This window comes from Lonchura striata, chromosome 2 (assembly GCF_050655825.1).
Source record: "Lonchura striata isolate lonStrDom1 chromosome 2, ASM5065582v1, whole genome shotgun sequence".
NCBI lineage: Eukaryota > Metazoa > Chordata > Aves > Passeriformes > Estrildidae > Lonchura > Lonchura striata.
The window spans coordinates 124,520,235-124,539,332 of NC_140704.1; the positions used below are offsets into that span (position 1 = coordinate 124,520,235).

The 19,098-nt window shown below is 38.6% G+C and overlaps 1 long non-coding RNA gene across 1 annotated transcript in view; it reads left to right on the forward strand.

Moving 5' to 3' along the window:
- Positions 1 to 15,679, forward strand: part of LOC146768406 (uncharacterized) — a 28,346-nt gene extending 12,667 nt beyond the window's left edge. The window contains exons 4-5 of the long non-coding RNA XR_014952931.1: positions 13,286 to 13,360; positions 14,817 to 15,679. This is a non-coding gene — a long non-coding RNA (uncharacterized LOC146768406). The remainder of the gene's footprint in view (positions 1 to 13,285; positions 13,361 to 14,816) is intronic.
- Positions 15,680 to 19,098: the final 3,419 nt, after the last annotated feature.

The following is a 19,098-nucleotide window of genomic DNA, read 5'->3' on the forward strand; positions in this document are numbered from 1 at the left end:
AATAAAGGCTAAACCAATTAGTATGATGGATGTGGTTTTTTGTTTTTGAGCTCATTCTCAGTGCCTTCCCTGGCCAGTTTTTTTTTTTTTTTTTTTTTCTTCAAATTAATGAAACTGGGGGGGATATTGTTTCTGACCACACTATTCATCTGTGAAACAGGGCCATCCACTTGGTCACTCAGCAACAATGCAATACGGACCACATTCAGAGTCAGTGTTATGAAGAAAGACATTTTAAGGTTGACAGAGGAATGTGTTTTACAGGAGCCAGTAAATCCTTGCTCATCTTATTTAACTTTCAGTGCTTATCTCTTCTCGTCCAGACAGCATCAGGCAGCTCCTGTCCTGGTGGGTGTCTTGGTATCTGCCTGCCTTCTCAGGCAGAAAGACCTTCATTCTGTGCTCCAAACCCGGCTCCTGAAAAATTGGCTTGTACGTACTTTGCTGTAATGAAATCAAGGCAGGCAGGAAGGCTGGTGTAGTGACAGCAGGAAGAACCCATCTGCTCTCAGCTCCTTGCCTCGACAGCAGGGCTGCTCAGAGCATCAGGATGAGCTCCCAGCTCTGCTGGGTGGGTAGGAAGGAGTTGATAAGCGCATGCCTGCCCTTCCGGGACTCCACAGCACAGGCTTTGTTTCATCTACAGATGATTAAATGGTCTACGGAGCAATTACAAACCAAAGGAAGGAATAGCCAGCTCTCTCCAGGTTTCCTCAATCAGCACGATTGAATTTCTCAGAGGAAGGCAGCAGTAGCAACAGCAGGCTCAATGACTTTTCCTGAAAAATGTTGTCCAGTTTAAGATTGAGCTTTCATTTAACTACTTGCTGTTTCATTTTATTAAGTGCAAATTGTGGCTTAATAGATTTACAGTTGCCATAAACTTCAGCATCATGAAAGCTGTCGGACTGGCCAGTTGCACAGTGTATTTCTCAGATGATGCTAGGAAGGGTGAACAGGATAAGCAAGGCACGAAGAAAGTCCGCAGAGTATTTTAAGGGGTCTGTGCACAGTGTTCTGAGAGGCAGACAGAGATGAATCACAAGCCGTTGCTTTCCTTTTTTCCTCTCTTCTAGGAATTAGAGTGGCGGTGGAAGATTTTAGAAATTTATCTGCAAATGAAAAATAGCTCATTTTGCCTTTTCGGATATAAACTTTGTAAATTGACTGCTAGACAGTGGTTACCCAAGTCCCAAACGGGTTGTTTTTTTCTATGTGCCCATTACACTGTAGCTCTGTTCTGCACTCATTACACTATGTTTAGTTCTAGATGCATACCAGCAAAAAATATAGACATACTGGAGTGAGTTCAGAGAGAAACATCAAATCTGATTGATGGCAGATTTTACAAACTCCTATGAGAAGATTCGAAAAATTAAATGCAAATGGTTTGGTTAAGTGTTGGTGGGACAGTGGGCATGAGAGACACCTATGAGAGAAAATGAGAAAGTCGTTTTCCCTAGGACAAAGATGACAGGCTGTGCAATTTTACCTGCTGGTTAGATGACTGATTTACCATGGACAAGATGGAAAGCTGCTTACCTTCCTCAAACTAAGTGAGAAGAGGAAGAGAAGATGAATTTTCATTTTGTGTAGGGGAGGTTTTTGTCACTACTAAATAAAGTCTCCTGTGGGAGGCTATTCATTTTGCAAGTCAGCAACTTTTCCCACCAAAGATTTTTTGGCAAATATCTGAGTTCCTCTGTCTTGTTGCTAAAAAGTTGGTTCATTTATTCCACACAGGATACATAGGGATCTCTGTTACTTCCCCATCCAGATATGTACAAAAGAGCTTAGAGGCCTTCAGGGAAGTTTGATACTAGAATAAAACAAGACTGCTACAGCTCTGCTCTGTTGCATGCTCTGAACAAAGAACTCTCCCGTGTTGGGGTATCAATGTAAGGGAGAAAAAGATCTGGTGTCCTATGCAGGACATTTTCCCCTCTGCGTATCCACACAGGGGTATTTCACATCCTTGGCTTACATTGGAAAATACCTCCATATGCAAAAATGCACCCCAGATGTGAAGCAGTAGAAAGGAAAGCTGTAAGTCAAGCAGAGAAGCCTACTTTTGCTGTTACTGCATTCTGAAAAGGGTTTGCTTTATGGGTCAAATATTCTACAAAGCACTGATATGTGTGTGTGAACTTTGCTGCGTGAAAACCACCCTGCCAGAGGGCAATATATCAGAGGACCTAATAACTATGTGAATAGTTTCTTGATGTAATGATCCTGTGTGAAATAAGGCAATTTATTTCAAAACAAATTTAACAGACAAGTAATTTTCTGGTGACAATAGTGGGAGAGTTAAACTGTAGTAATTGTACTTACAGAGTTTTGAATTACAAAATTCATACTGTTTTATGATGACTTGAACCTGCCAACTGGAATTGAGGAGACTTTTGCCCTTCTGCTCTGCCAGCACAGCCCACAGCTTACAAGGCCAATGTACCCTTACAACCCATTCTTACTCCTTACCTGTCAGCAGCCATGCTACATCCCATAATGTGGTGCATAGATCATGTCAGAAAGACTGAAACAGAATTATAATGTGTTGGGATATGTTCAGAGGTGCAGAAATCATTACCACCCAAACCATCTCACAAAACCAAACATGGATGTTTATTTTTCAGACTTTCTTGTGGTCAAGCTGTTAAATTGTGCTTTAAGGGAAAAAAGGCAGTTTGTAGCTGGCTTTGCAATATTGTCAGTCCCAATTCCTTCTAAACAAATATGAAGTGTGTGCTTCACTTACCTTTGTGTGAAAACACATCTTAAGAGTCACAGCAAATAAGACTTTATTTTCTCCCCACAGTTGCTACATGTGTAAATTAAATTAATTTATTTATGCAAACTGGATCTTACTGTATGAATAGAAGTTAAGGGTTTTAAGGCTTTTGGTCCACTCTGCTAATTACAGTGCAAAGCACTTCATGTACTTCTTGCCAAGCACCATTTTGAAATCACATAAATATCTCAGAGAATTGCCTAAATCTTCTTCACTCCATTAGCAAATGTCATATTTAGATTGCCAGAGGACTTGATGGTCACCATGCTCATAGACAGCTGCCAGCACACTGTGGCCAACGAGGCCATTTGTAATTCTCATTAACAGTTCTACCATTTTTGGTTGTATGAAAAGTGATAACACATCGATCTAACAGTCATTAAGAACTTTTTCTTACTCCTTTAGGATTAATTTGCACTGACCCAGAATTCTCTATTTGCTTAACACAAGCAGTGGGCCACTTTGATGTTATCTGCTTCTATAAACAATAGCATACAGTTCTCTCCTGGGCTAAAACAGCTCTTACTCTACTGAGAATTAGCTGTATTAATCATTCTGAAGTCCAAGAGTGCATGATCATAAATTGTGTGCAGGGACCTCACTTAGCAACTCCCAAGACTCTCATTTATCAACATTTTTTTCCCTTCCTGGATATTTAGTATGTAGGGAGTAATTTATTTCTGAGCCGGTGCCTTATGATGTCTTTCATGTTGAAGTAAAGTTGGAAAACTTTCCGCAACAAATATAATTTTTCTTACTTCCTTAGTGTAAAAAAAAAAAAAAAAATTACAGACCACAGCTACAGAATGATTCCCTCAAGTGGTCAGAACAGAAAGCACAGGCCAAGCTTGCAGTAACAGAGCTTGACATTCAGTGAACCAGACACCAGTAACTAAAAATGAGACAAATTGCACACCAAAAATGCCCTTTCCTAGTTATAAAATTAGAGTTTTAAAAGTGTGGGGCATCTTTGAAGCTGATACATGCCTAACTTTTTTTTTACCTTTCTCAAACTAAGTTGCCAGAACATTATTAAGTTATAATTAAAGCAAGATGAAATCTTCAGAGAACATTAATTTAGTTTATATTTTCCCAGAAAAAGTCGGGCTACCAGTGAGTGATGTTTTTGCCTTTGCCATTATTGGTCTTTTTCTCATCATCAAAACACAGTACAAATCTACCAAAAATGTAAAGATGAAAAATGCTGTTGCATATCAGGTCAGAGTTGATGTGATACAATGTATTTCATACTTTTAATGCAGCTAGTAAGAGACTTTTATTTAAACTCTCCCCTAACTTTCAAAATCTGCTTATAAAAGGATACAAAGAGCATTTAAAAAATCAAGAATAGAGGGAGCAAAACTCACATTTTGACAATTTGAAAGAATTAAAACCTTGGGTTTTACAGGGCAGTCTTTTATCCACATGGCTCAATTTCTTCAGCTTTTGGGTTTTTCATTACTTAGACCTAAAGTGGAGAGAGAAGCCTGAATTCTGCTTTCCTTGAGAGGACCATATGTGAAGTATCTTCACTGACTTACTGGGGAAAGTCCAGAGTTGAGTAATTTTTTGATGAGAAGATAGTTTTGGCCCAACTCAGGCAGAATCAGACTCATCAGCACAGAAACCTTTCTAACATTTTTCCTAGTTTCATCTGAGCTTAACTTTGATTTCAAAGCTCTCACTGTTTTATTGTAAACATGTGGTTTTAAAAATACTGCCCTAATCCAAAGTTATCAGCATGTGAGTTTATTTTATATTAAGTAGTTCAAAAATATATGTATATAAAATGCCAATAGAAACAACAAAAATATAAATAAATCACCACATTCAGCAGAAATGCTTTAATTCAGGATGTAATAAAGACAGTCAAGGTTTAAAAAGTTCATGCCAGAGTATAAACTGAAGGAATTAGTAATTTATTTTTCTTTCCTGCAGACAGTTTTGCTGCTGCAGCCAAAAGATTCTCAAAGGTTGTCAAAAAGTAAAATTAAGGAATAAAAGAAAAAAGACAATGGAAAAATGTTCATTTCCCCTAAAGAAATTCTGGCTTCTGCAATTTGGCATTTTTCTCAGCTTTTGAGAGCATTTTGTTTTAGTGAAGGCCAGTAAGTTCTGCTACATTAACAGATTCTCCCTCTCTTCCCATAAATAAGTATTCAAGAGCTGTGATCTATCCTCCTAGAGCTGTGCTGTCTCACTGATATTCATCAAATCATGAGAACAATTCCCGTCAGAACTGCTCATACTTCAGAGGCTGCCCTAATTCTTCCTGGATTTCTAATTCCAGAATTGTTTGCTACCAGAGTCAGAGGGCAAAATTGAGCTAGAGTCATGTGAAGCACTGTGACAGATTTTTTAATGTAGTAAAACTATCAGCAACTACCTGTGGAAGGTTTTCTTTAGGACTATGGATACATGTTGCCTGTGTACAGCAGCTAATGCCTTTTGAGGTGATGTAGGTGTGCCTGAGCCAGTCCTTTCTCAGTGATACAAAAATCATGGAATCATAGAATATGCTAAACAGAAAGTCTCTCATCACTGAGTCCAACTCCTGGCCCTATCCAGGACACCCCAAGGGTCACACCATCTGCCTCAGAGCATTTTCCAAGCTCTTCTTGAGCTCTGTCAGGCTGGTGCTGTGATCACGTCCCTGGGGAGCCTGTTCCAGTGCCCTTGCCTTCTTGCTCCTTCTTGTCCTTCTTGAAAGCTGACTGATTCTTCCAGTCAGCTGGGACTTCCCCAGAATCCCAAGACGGCTCAAATATCATCAAGAGAGGCTTCAGAATAATATCAGCTAGTTCTTTGAGGTTTCTTTGATAAACCCCATCAGGTTCCATAGATTTGTAGGGATCCAGATGAAGCAGCAGATCTCACATAATTTCAGGGTTGGCTGCAAGTTGATCATTCCCACAGTCAGGGTCCTCCAGTTTGGGGCACTGAGACCACCTCCATCTGTCATTCTGGTTGAAGACCACAAAAGAATGCATTAAATACCTCTGCCTTTTATCTGTCTCTGTGAGAAGACTGTCCCCATCTTCTCATGGGCAGATGCTGTTTCTACATTGCCTTTTGCCAATATATTTGAAAAAACTTTTTTATTGTCCTTCACATTTCTGGCCAGCTTCAACTTCAGTTGACTTTTGGCCATGTGAATTTTCTCCCAGCAGTAGTGAGCAGTGTTTCTGTATTCTTCCCATGTCACCTGACCTTGCTTCCACTGGGCATATACCTTCCTTTTTCACCTTATTTTCAAGAGAAGATTCCTGTTCAACCAAACTGGCCTTCTGCCTCACCTGCTTGACTTCTCAGTTTGGGAATTGCCTGCTCCTGTGCCCTTGGGAGGTGATGTTTAAAAAGTGACCAGCACTGATGGACCCTGGCATCTGTAAAAACATTTTCACAGGAGACTTTACTTACTAATTCCCTGAGCAGCCTGAAGTCTGCTCTCCTCATGTACAGAGTAGAATTTTGTTGTCACTTTGGGCATTGTTCACTGGTTTGGCTGATATGTAATTTTGCAGGAGTAAGGACATTTTAACCCTTCCTCAGGAAACACTGCACCTCACTCCACAGAGCAGTGCAAACATGCTTATAATGCAGTTAATCTCTAGAACATCAGCATCTTTATTAAAATGCTGTGGATGGATGCCTGACACAACCTTCAAGAGTTATTTTTGCATCACCCATAAGCTGAGCACTGTACTCCTAGCTGAAACAAAAGCAAAAGCTTTCAACTGCCCTCACTTCAATGGATGGTCAGCAGGCTTTTGACTGCTTGTTCTGTGCTCCTTTTTATACTGCTGCTGCAGCAAGATTTGATCTGGGCTTATGCCTTGAGCATTATCTACTGGATCCTGTGTCTGTGGTCTGAGACAATGAAACTATCTGCCTAATTTAAAATCCATTTTAAAAGTTATAACACTTCCATTGCCCTTGTCACTCATGCTTCCATTGGTATATCTCTTACGAATTGCATAATTTAAATAAAGCTATTATTTTATTGAGGTCTTGCTATTGTTATTGTTACCTCTCCTGAGACTTAATTTCTGATTTAATTTTGTGCCTTCCATTAGCTGTCACAGTATATTCATTTGTATTTATAGAAAATTCATCTTTTGTTCTAAAAGCCTGTTTCTAAAATCTGCAATGCTGAAATATGTGTTTACTTATGAAAATCCAAGACTCATTTAGTGTCTCATCTACATGTGAAGGTTTAAACATAAAATTATGTTTGCTGGTGACGTTACAAATAACAAATAGATGTTTTAAAGTTCATTTCAGTCCTTTCTTTTTATGGCTGTATTTGATGGCTCACCTGCATCAATAATTTCCTGATACGATGGGAGAGGCCATGTAGACCCAAGGCTCCATGATTGAGGACTTTTCTACTCCCTAGACTTCTCTGTGAGTGCAACTGTGCAAACAGGTAATAGATGAGGTGTCTATAGATGCCTACAGAAGTCTTTTTTTGTGTTCATTATCTCACTACAAAAATAATTTGCCACCTCCATTCAAGACACCAGAAGGATATCTCACTAGTGGAATTATTCTAAGGAAATGCCAGCTGTCTGTTTAGAATCTAAAATACAGGTAGTTGAAGTTATACTGTGACATCACACATCCCAAATTCTCTGCAGAGATTTAAGAACAGGGTCAGCTGGTACCTGCCCTTTGCAAATGTAGTCTTTCCAGTCAGTATTCCCTTGTGTTCTGGATCCCTGCTGGAGGCATAGGCATTTCTCTAAGTAGGATTTCCTTCAAAAGCTTAAGAAGGGGCAGAGAGGAGAACAGCTGCATTCAATTACTAAAAGCATGTGTCTGCTAGTCAGGAAGAAAGGGTGACTGCTGCTGCTCAGACAGAACAGCTCCCTGTGCTCTGGAAGCAAACTCTGGCAGATCAAAAATATACAATATTTTATTTTGGTGAGAACACTAGTTTGGAAAAGCAAAGCAGCAACTTGTCTTGAAGAAGAGTGGCCTCTGAAGAACTCACATATTGTGGGGGTCCCTTCAAAACAAACAAGCAGGATCTTTCAAAAATCAATTTCTCCTTAAAAAATGTTTCTGCTGTAGTTTAGGGGTTGAGGGTAGGGAGTAAGCAGCCCTTAATCAGGATTTCTCTTGAACCTGTAAAAATGAATAGGCAAAACTTGATGGTCTGTGTGGATAATTTGCTCCCCAAACATTCTCTCCCAATTGTTTTTGTCTGGTACTTTGCTCCATGGAACTTTGGTTTCTTTCAAAGTGGAATATGAAAGTGATAAATGAGCACCTGAGGAAGAGATCACTTGATGGGGGGACATGGCTGGATTTTAGTAACAGAGACAATGTCAAGAGCTCCATACAACTGTTGCCATGACTCAGTCGTGTGTAGAACAGCAGGAAATGAGGAATCTGCTCCCTGTCAGCAGGTACTCTACAGACCCAAAGTGAAAACTCAGATGAAACCATTTGGACAGATACTCTATTCCTCAAATATTGGCTCTGCTTTTGACATGGTGTATCAGGTTCTGCAAGGAGATGGAAAAGTGGAGGGAGGCCTTTATGAGCAGACCACAAATATAATGCTCATGCAAAAACTCTCAAAAGAATAGGCATTCTTTTTTTACCTCATACTTTTCATTATTTTTTTTTCAAAATGTCAGTTAACTTTTAAAATACTGAATTGTAGACGATCATCATTCTACATTGAATTAAATAGAGCTCTGAAAGTGAACTGGAAAAAAATGTACAGATTATGGGCCTTTGAATTGGAAAGCAGCCAACATTGTTCCTAGGATTTAGGTGATCTTGGATATAAGAGCATTTAATATTTAACTTGTGAATAGTCTCCAGTTAATTTACTGTGGGATTAACAGAAAAAAAAAAAAAAAAAAAAAAAAGAAATCCAGATTACAAAATTCAAGGTTTTTAAAAATAAGTGGAAGAAGGAGGTTATACTATGCTTAATCCTACAATTTCCTTACTGCTAATGAGTTATAGGAGGATATGCAGTCATTCTAGCATCTGGACTGTGAAAGGCAAAAAGGAATACTGATTCTGTTGCCCTAAAGCAAAATCTGGTAATTCTACCCTCAGAATACTCCTTGTGAAGCACCTTCTGACTAGGAGTTCAATAAACTTCTCCCTTCCAGAAGGTGTGAGGGTCTTGAAACTATTCAATATGAAAAGTCTCAAAAATTTCTGCTGAATCTTCAGCTTTGGAAATTTTGCATCATTAGTTATAGCTAATCTGTATTTTACCATTATAGCATTAGGCAGCAGAAACAGGAATTTATGGAACTGGTTAAGGCTCAGGCATTAGTGAGAAGACTCTTTCTGATAGGCTGAAAAGGACTGTTTGGAGGCAGAGGTAGATGGTGATACAGAAGAGAATTAGGGACAGAAGTTGGGAACACAATGGCCAGCAGCAGCAGGAAGGACAGCTGGGGCTGTGCAGCTGTGTAGGCAGATGGATTATTGGACACAGGAGGAAGCTTCTTGGGTATAGCTCTGCAAAAGAGTCAGCGTTGCTCATATCTGAAGTCTGAGACAACATGAAGAAATGGCTTATGACTAAATGAGTTGAGCAAATCCTTATAATGAAGAATACGATCTTCCTGTTCCCTTTCTGTGGGGGAGGAAAAGATTACTATCGGTCCTTTGGTGAAAAAGGTAAGACAGAAGGTGAAGGTGTTACCTCCTTGAGCCTGAGTGTGATGCTCATGACAGAAGATGAATAAACATCTTGTTACTTTTGTATCTTCTGCTTGAATTCAGGTTTCCTTGAGTGGCAGGCGTGGCTTCTCTGTCAGTTCCCCTGGGTTTTGGGTCATGCTGTCGTGTCACATGAAGAAGTTGCAGCCATGCTGTTGTGCAGGCATTTAGATAAGGACTGAGCCTATCTTTCAAAACTGTTTATCTCCAAATATTTTTCTTTTTAGATAAGCAATCAAATACAATAATTAATTGAATGCAGCTTTTATTTTTTTAATCAGCTGCTTGGAACATGCCCCTTCTGCTTCACATCTGTTTCAAGACATGAAGTTAGCTTCTGTTTCCTTGTTATTCCATCTGCAGTTTCACAGCTGCATGTGTCTACACACTGCTGTTTTGTTCAGTGACAGCATTTAGATTAAATCTTTAATTCTTTCTATAGCCACCATTATGAGAGATGTACATGTCCCTTCAAGCCCACCTAGGGATCAGGAGTGAAATTCTATCTACCTCAGTATAATTTGCTAACATAAAGGACAGGCAAGCCATATTTTTTGTTTGATTTACTTACTAATTGAAAACAAAGTTTTACGTATTTTTTATTTTTAAGTTAATTCTCATCCCTGGGAGATGATGGTGATATTCAGATTTTGTACATCAGTGTTCTGAGAAATGTTTTAGTATTTCAATATCCAGCATTGTTTTCAGGGACTGTGTGGCTGAAGGAATGGAGTGTTGAGGTTTTTCTCTGCATACAGATGTTTTTGACTATTTAAACAGACAGAAAAATATCTCAGCACTGTTGTGTCATATCACAGCACATGCCCAAAGTATTCAGTAGGGTCCCAGAACTTAAAAGAAACAACACCAGCTATCAGATTCTGTCTGTGAGAGCCATTCCCTCCCTTAAACAAAATTAAGGAAAATGAAGAGATTTTAGTATTATCAAACCTCAGGACACAGTTACCATCTGAAGTGCCAATTTAACTTTAAGCTCCTCTTTGATATCCTTCCTTGATAAGAGTACTTGATGGCCATAAATCCAACTTGGCAATGATTCTGAAAGGTCACCTGTGGATATTGTTTTTCATGGTGTTAAATAGACTGTAATGGTCTCATTATTGCTCCAGAAGGACAAGTGGAAGTCCCACTGGTCTTCTTGCTGTCTCATAAATAATTAACAGGCTGTTTTAACTGGGTCTAACCTTTGTGCAGAGTGCCTGAACTTCACTACATAGCAGCAGCAGAAGAAATGCAGAAAAATATCATCCATCATTGGTGGTACTGAAACATTCAGGTTATCTAGGAATAAAAATAGAAGACTAATAATCAAGTGATAATCAAACATTTTACAGGCAACTAGAACAACTGTCTTTCTGTACAGATATGAATAGTTTTAGCATCCAGGTTATTCTTATTTTTTTTACATGTCTTACCACATAACCTGTAAACCAAGTTTCCAACATGAGAAATTTAACTGTGGAGTCAGTGAGAAAAGTTCAAAATGTTTATTTTCCTCTTCTGCCATAAGTGAAATACAAAAGAAGGAGGATTAAAGAAGGACTAGATTCTTTCTACTATCAGGTCAAAGCTCTCAAGTGGGGATAACTAAAATAAAATCCTGCATTTGAATATTTTAATTACTTCTTGTTTAGATAAACAGTCCTCTCCAACTCTGCATTTTGAGCATCAGCAGGGTCTAAACTAGTACTGGATTCAATATCTAAAGCACAATGCTGAAATCTGCCACACCTCACCTGGAAAGTCCCCAGGTTTCTTGGTAGTAACAGCCGGTGTGAGCAATCGGGAACCAGGTCTGATCTCACAGATGTTTCATCATGACAAAGTTGGGGATAGTGCAGAAAATGTTCCTGCTATTGGATAGAGGAAAGATTGTCTGGAAAAGAAATGATAAATTCCAGCAATGAAATAGCAAATGAAGATTAGAAATAAAAAGGGGCTTAGGCAGGAAGAATCAAAGAGAGAGAAAAAGAGAGACAGAAAACACGAGTCTCTCAAATGTTTCAGTTTTACAGAAAGGCAGAATAGGTTGCCAGTAAGAAAATTATCTGTATATTTTTACTGCAACTGTTCCTCTTGTCTCCTTTGTTCTTCATTTTGGGAAATGAAAATATCTTCCATACAAATCATGGCAAGTTCATGTAGAAAAAACCCATGGTTTAATAATTCTGCTTTTGAAGTTCACTTCTGTACCATTTTATTCTCTTCTTGACCCGTACATTAATGGACTGAAGAATGCATGGTAGTTGGAGGAAAAGGAAATCTCTGAACACTCATTACAGGAAGAGATGTGTGAGGGATTGCTCTTGAACACACATTCTCTTCCAAGATGCTTGCTAGCAGCCCCACAAAGCAAAGAGCCTGATATGGGGAGAAGAAAGAGTATTTTAGAGCAGGAGTAGCAGGAAGCTCCAATGGCATATTACAGAAAATTAACAACCTGGTGGCAACATGTCTGGAGAATACCTTGATACCAGCTGTCAGGGGAGTCTGAAGTCAAGCAGCTTTTCATGTGGGAGCCAGGGGAGGTTTTAGCTGCTTTGCCCTAATGATCCCTGAACTTCATGGGTGTTAGAGGACTTGCTCTCCTGCCCTTCTTGCCAAGAAAACAAATCTTTTTCTTTTAAGAAGACACTCATCTTAAAGTCCCCAGCTTAAAGACATTTAAAAACAAGCCCAAGATGGGGGTGTTTCCTATGTATTTTTCTGGAAACTCTTTCCAGTACTTTGGGAGCTCCTTACAGTTGAATAGTCCACATTTTTACCACATCGTCTCTTTCTATTTTGAGCTATTTTTAAAATTTTTTCAACTAATTTAAGGGTAAAACATTAAAAGCAGAAAGACAGCATGCAGCTAATTTTATGAAGTAGCTGTAATGGGTGGTAGTTTCTAGTTGCATGCCACAGAAACTCAGTGGTACTGCTCAAGATGTCTGTGGGGTGAAGGGGCACTACTTGGGGAGATTTATTAGGTTCTTAACCTCAAGTTAAGAAGGGAAGATAAATAGAGGAAAGTCTCCTCCCAGTAGACCTCAATTACTTACAAAAAGTTAGCATTGAAAAGCTAACATTTTTTATCACAACTTTCATTATTCTTTATGTAACTCTGCTCTAAAAGCTGAACCAATAAACATTTGGGCTGAAGTGAAGAGTTCCTCCTTGAGGAAAAGAAAAAAAAAACCAGGAAACCCCAAAACCCAAAAGCATTTCTGCATTCTACCCCTGAGCTCCCTGCATGTATGCACAGACACACTGCTGTAGAGATGTCCACCCGTGTGGACCTTTGTGCTCTGCCCTCCTGTTCAAAAGCCCTTGTGCACTTAATGAGCAGATCCAAAGCTTCATAAAAACAAAGTCTTTTTTACTGACTTCAGGAGGTCAAGACTCATATATAAGCAATTTGAGGAAAGAGAAACAAAAAACCTATCAGTTCTTGCTGACTTTTTTGTGCCCTGAAAAAAAGAAATTGGAATTATTCATTAATTCCATATTGAAGTAGGAGTACACAAACTCCTAAAGGTGACAGCTTGACTTGCAGGAGCAGCAGCAGCAGCCCAGTGACAAACATCAGCACTCACTGATCATGCCTCGGTGTTAACTCATGTGGTTTCTGTGCGATCTGAGCGCACAAATATGGGCTGTTTGCAATATCCCAAACTTCTCCTACTGTCTCTAATGTTTACTTAAACTCTAGAAATTCAGATGTGGATTTTCATTCATTTTAGCCTAGAGAATATCGTGCTTTTACTGACTGTTACTATTGTCTACTGATTGCAGTTATGGGATGGAGAGCAAACAAACCCTGAAGATGCAGGTGTGTGATGTGTTGAAATCTGATACTGCTTGCTGCCTGTAAGTAAAATAAACAGAATTGACTTATATTAACTCAAGTGTTGATTGTAACCTCAAAGTAATTTTTTTCTTTTATCTCTTAAATATATATATATTGGTGACACTTTAAAACCCTAGGTCTTAATTAATTTTCAGGGGGAGTTTTTCCTAAATACACAGGACAGATTCTGATCTTTGATGTTTGGTGAGTATCATGACAGAGGAGCGTTGTCCTGTTTTCATCACTGGCTTTAAGGGATCTTACAAAACTTCCCCATTACAACAGTTGTTTAAAATAAGATCTGGATCTGTCTTCTTTCTGCCAGATCACAATCATCACAGAAATTTTAAAACAAACAAAGAGCCAGAGGCTACCTGTTCCTCTGTGCAGTGACTGAAAGCTGCCAAGGCTGGACCAAAGCCAGCCTTCAGGTCAGGTTTACATTATCACCAGCAAAGAAGGAAAATCAGGTCCTGAAAAAAAGGTACTGTAGTTAATAAGAGATTGAAAAAATCTGATTAGCACATCTGCAATTAATCAAAGCTGTCACAAATAATTCAATGAAATGTAACTCTGCTGAAATCTCTTTTGACTCAGTTTACAATAATCTGAACAATTGTGCTCCCCTTCAGGAAAACAAACAAACAATTTCACTGGCAAACAAGAAAGGGAGTATTGCTTTAACTCTATGTGGGATGATGTTTTTTTGTGTGTCATTACAAGGCACATTGGATGTGTTTCCACAGCCCTTACAGAGTAAATGTATATATTTCTTAAAGGCTTGTACTCTTAACGGGGTGGACTGAGAGGCTGCAGGACTGGATGAATTAAAGACATGTTTGGTTTGGTTAAGCACCTGGATGAGAGGCTGCAAAGAGAAGTTTGGGGGCTGTTAGAAATGTTGTACATAATACAATACATTTTCTCAAGGTTCTGTGTTTGATCAAAGTTCCCGTGTGGTTTCGAGTAAAGTTGTGCCCCTAAGGAAATCCCTTTTTCATTTAATTTTTGTTTTGCTTTATTTTATTTGAACGTAAAACTGAAGCTTTGAAAGCTTATTTTAAACCTTAAAGATCTCTTACAGCTTTTCATGAGAAGATACAACATCAATAATGATGCTCTGGCTTCCTGAATTTCCCTTCCAGTTTTCTTGGATTCATTACTTTTCCCTCTCCAGAAGATGAAAGCTGTCTCTGCGGTACAGAATGGATGCCCCTGGAGTTTTGGTGGGGAGAAAGCCATCCTTTCTTGTACTCAGAAAGTCCATGATCCTATGCATCATTGAGCTGCTATTGAAATAAGGGGAAACTGGTGGACCCAGAGATTTAATAGAAGTATTCTGACACTCTTCTGTTTAGCCACAGCAGGGCTAGAGCAGCAGGAGATCTCCTCCAGCTCCTGGCTGCAAAAGCAGAGTCTAAAATGGCTGCATGTGGCTCAGCTTAATTTCCTATATTTTTATTGCTCTTACCACAGCCTACCTTTGGTATCTGCCTGTCTACTTCCACACCAGCTTTACAGCGTGGCTGTGTCTCCACCTGGAATGTTCTTCATGAAGGGGCTTCACTGTAGACATGCAAAGAATGGAGATTGCACAAGAAAGAACCCTCTAGGTGGTGGAGGGGCCATGTTTGCATACATATAAAGGAGTACAGTACCAGAGTTCCAAGCAAACACACAGTCCTATTGTGTTTTCCTTTTACTATCGATCCCATGATAGACACGGTATTTTCTATCCATGCATGCTGATGTGTGCCAACACCTAGAGCAGAACTCCAAACTTTCAAATACAGCTCCTTTAAATAGCACACACTACTCTGTCTTGGCTCTGCATATGCTTTTTTCCCTACTTTTCTCTCCCTATTTTGTTATATCACATCATAATTTAATATTTTGTCCTGCAAGCTGCGAAACCCAAGAAGTATAAAGGGCACGATTTGTAGAACAGCTCCCAAAATGTTCAAGTTCTGGTGGGAATGGACTATGCTTGTTGCATCAAGGAAGCATCTTAACCACTAATGTCACTGGGTAGAGGATAGAAGGGCCAATAATAAATAGAGCAGTAAGGATGAAGTGGATGTATTTTATAGTATTAATTTCACAGAACACAATATAATACACTTAGGAGGATTTTTAAGTATCATAATAGTGCGTTTATCTCATGTTAGCCAAAGTGTAAACAAACAAGAAAAAATAGAACTCTCGGTATTTCATTAACTTGATATGAATGGAGCACAGTAAAATTGGATATAGTGTTGTTACACTTCTCTACAACCACAACTTTGGATGGTGTACAAGTCTTGGAAATAGCATTGCTTTGTGGATAATAAAATAATGTGAACAATGAATATCTGATCCAAACGTTGTTGGATAATTATTATTAGAGATGTGAATATTCCCAAGAAGGTAGCTTTTATTGTTGTTCATTGATACATTCTGTAACTCTTTTTTTAAAAATGTATATTGCTGGCAAAATGTCTAGGGTGGAAAATCATAGGCAATTCACATCAAGTAAAATGTGTAGGCCAGGAGTTTTGAATTAACATATCCATTCAGCTGTACTGAATTTATAACCCCTTAAAGCAGTACCAAGGGTTTTAGTATTGGATATAAATTATGTATAAAACACTCAGCATGAACTGTTGTCCCTGTATTAAGGTAGATACGCCAGGCATAAAAAATAAATGACAAAATCTACGTTAATGTTAAGAGGTCAACTTTAAACTGACAAAATCAAGGAAATGCCGAATTACTGCTGAATCCTTCCTTCATTCATTTTACCCCCTACTCAGTTCACATTGGGTCATCTCTCTTCTTTCCAAGTTGGAGTAAAACCTCTGCTAACAAAAAAAGAGCAATCAGGAGTCACTGCCTTGGGTACATGTTCTGCAGGTGAAGACTTGGGACCACTGCTACTGATCTGCTCTTCCTTCTAAAGAAAGAAACCCACCATTCATGTAAGCGATACAACTCCCTTCATTTCTACCTAGGAACATTCTTCTCCTAGGTGCTCCTCCCTTCCATCTTACCTTACCAGTGTGTGTTACGATCACTCAACATTTAGCCTAACACACCCCTCTTTAAGAAAAGTTCTATTCTGTTAAAATGGAACCCAAATATGGTTTGGCCCTCAGGACATGGATAAGCTGTAAGTAATAATATTTCAAGTAATTCAGAGATGGTTGCATTCCAAAGTGTATCACATTATTTTCCTAAGAGCTAAATAATAACAGCATCATTAGGGGTAAGACTTGAAGGATAAATGTGAAGAAAAGTTAATAAGAAGAACTAATTTCAGATCCTCACATCTACACCACTACTAATCGCTATCAACCTTCCTATTTTGGAAAAGAGATAAAAACATTAGAACTAAAGACTGACATTACTTACCCTAATGCAGTATCTTACACCTTTTTTAACCTGAAAAGATAAACAACCCATACAAACACACATATTCAGTGAACATAGGATATATTTTAAAAGACTTAAGGATAAACCTGACTTCAGATAAGGCAATGGGTTGCATCCATAAATTTCACGTTCAGGAGGGACTACTGGGTTAACCCAGCCTATTTGGAAGAGCTCTCCAGATCACAGGCTTTCATTCTTTCATGTTAAAGAATTGATTTCCTTGTGTCACCTTTATTGATAGTGATTGGATCAGCTTCAAAATTATTTACTGAGTTATCAAACTCAGTAACTTGTGAATGAAGAGGAGTGTTCAGCTGGAAGGCTTCAAGTGACAAAGGTCATAAGGAATTCTTTTGCTTCGGGGAACAATTACACACTTAAAAAGTAATTTTAGTCCCACCTGTAGCCATTAGATTGCATTATGTTCTAGTATTAGAAACCAAGAATGTCCCTATTGCCACGTGCAAGTAATTACAGATTGTGATCTAGTTGTTTTTGTGAGCCTAATAACCATAACCTAACTGCCAGTCACACATGGGAGGTTTCAGTCATCTCCTTCTGCACCTAAGTCCATACTTGTCAAGCCGAAACCTTGACTTACTGCTGACACAGGGTGAGCTCACCCAGATTTTCTAAAATATTTCCACTTTCGTCAAAAAGAAATTGTAAGGGCAAAGAAACTGGAGATCTTTCTTTCAGCAGCTAAGGTGGAAAAAATGCTGATGCTTGTAGGCTTTTGCAGTTTCTGTAGGACCTGAGAACATTGTCTTTGATGTGATTGTCAGAGGATGCTGTGTCTAGCTGCTGTTTTGGTAAGACTCTCAAATTAGTTAAATACAAATATTTCTTTCTGCTATATTTCTACAGGGACAAATATATGTCTGGCACATATACTCCATTTCAGAAAGATTAATATTCATAATATGAAGTTCACAGAAATGTTGATAAATGTCTTTTAGCCCACTTTCAGCAAAAATTACCAAGTTCCAATTTTCCACACGTGTTTTCTGCACATTTACAGCATTAAAAATAAAAATGTGTGGCTCTGATGTTCTTCCACAGATATTTTGGGTTTGAGGGTGATTCTTCTGGTATAGGATACTGAGTATTCTCAGCTCTAGACCTTCTTACATGGCTAATGGAAAGGTGGGTCCTCCTTGCAAGCCAAAGGACAAGATCCAGGTGACCTGTGGATAGCAGCATGGAGGCTGAGCGCAGCTGGGCCAGCACATCTTTCCTACAGTCATTACAGGCCAGGTCTCACAGTACCATGTGTATGTGAGAGAAACATTTTCTGCTCTCACAATAGTCAGGTCACAAGGAATGCTGAACCAAAGACTAATTGTAATCTCATGCAATCAGTGCAATCTCACCTGATTTATTGGTGAACTTCTAGGACAGCAAAATCTGTCCTATTATACAGGACATATTATTATGCCATATATTATCTGGAGACAAATCACTGGAGATAAAGAGCTGAAACTGGAAAGGTACAGGACTTGATGACAAAGCCTATGATATCAAATATTTTCCCTGTTTAGTGTGGGGTTTTTTTACATTTTTTAATTTTGCGACAAAGGAAAGGTACTTTATAGACTGTTTTCATTATATAAATTTCTACCAGAAATTTTGGCATTTGGTGAAATTTGTGCCTTTCCAGAATACCTGAAAGGAAGAGTAGCTGGAACTGAAGAGGCTCTTGAAAAAGAATTAATTGATAACCCAGTGATTTGACCTTGCGTAGTCTAGTCTAGTGAAAGGGTGTTTTCCTTGGAGCAACAGGAAAGGCATAACATTATGTCAAACGTGCTGAAAAACAAAGCTAATTAACCCTTGCTCCTGAACTTAAAAGTCATGAATGAATTAAAAAAAATGGTAATGATCCCTGAATAATAGTTTTGAGGCAATTATGAAAAAGCATTAAGATAGGAGTGGAATGATATATGCAGTGAATTTGCTTACAGGAAGTAACACAAATAGCCAATATGGAAACATTCACAAAATAATTACTATACAAACAACCTTTAAGTTCTGAGTGAACACAAAGATTCAGCCATGCTTTTGACTTTTCTTATTTGAAGTGTAACAATGCCTTAAATACCAAAATGTGAAAACTGTTCTACAAATGTCTGTTTAGTTACAGTCTTTCATGAGGGCATTATGGCTTTCAGGTGCAATAAACTACCCCTCTTTGTAACAACACCCCTTTATAAACACAAAGCAAATCATTATGTGGAAAGGGGAGAAGTTAAAAGCCCTAAATCTTCCATTCCCAAGGATACAGTTACCTGCAGATAGAATGTATTTTTTAAATATATGTATTTACTGCTTAAATGTAGTATATTTC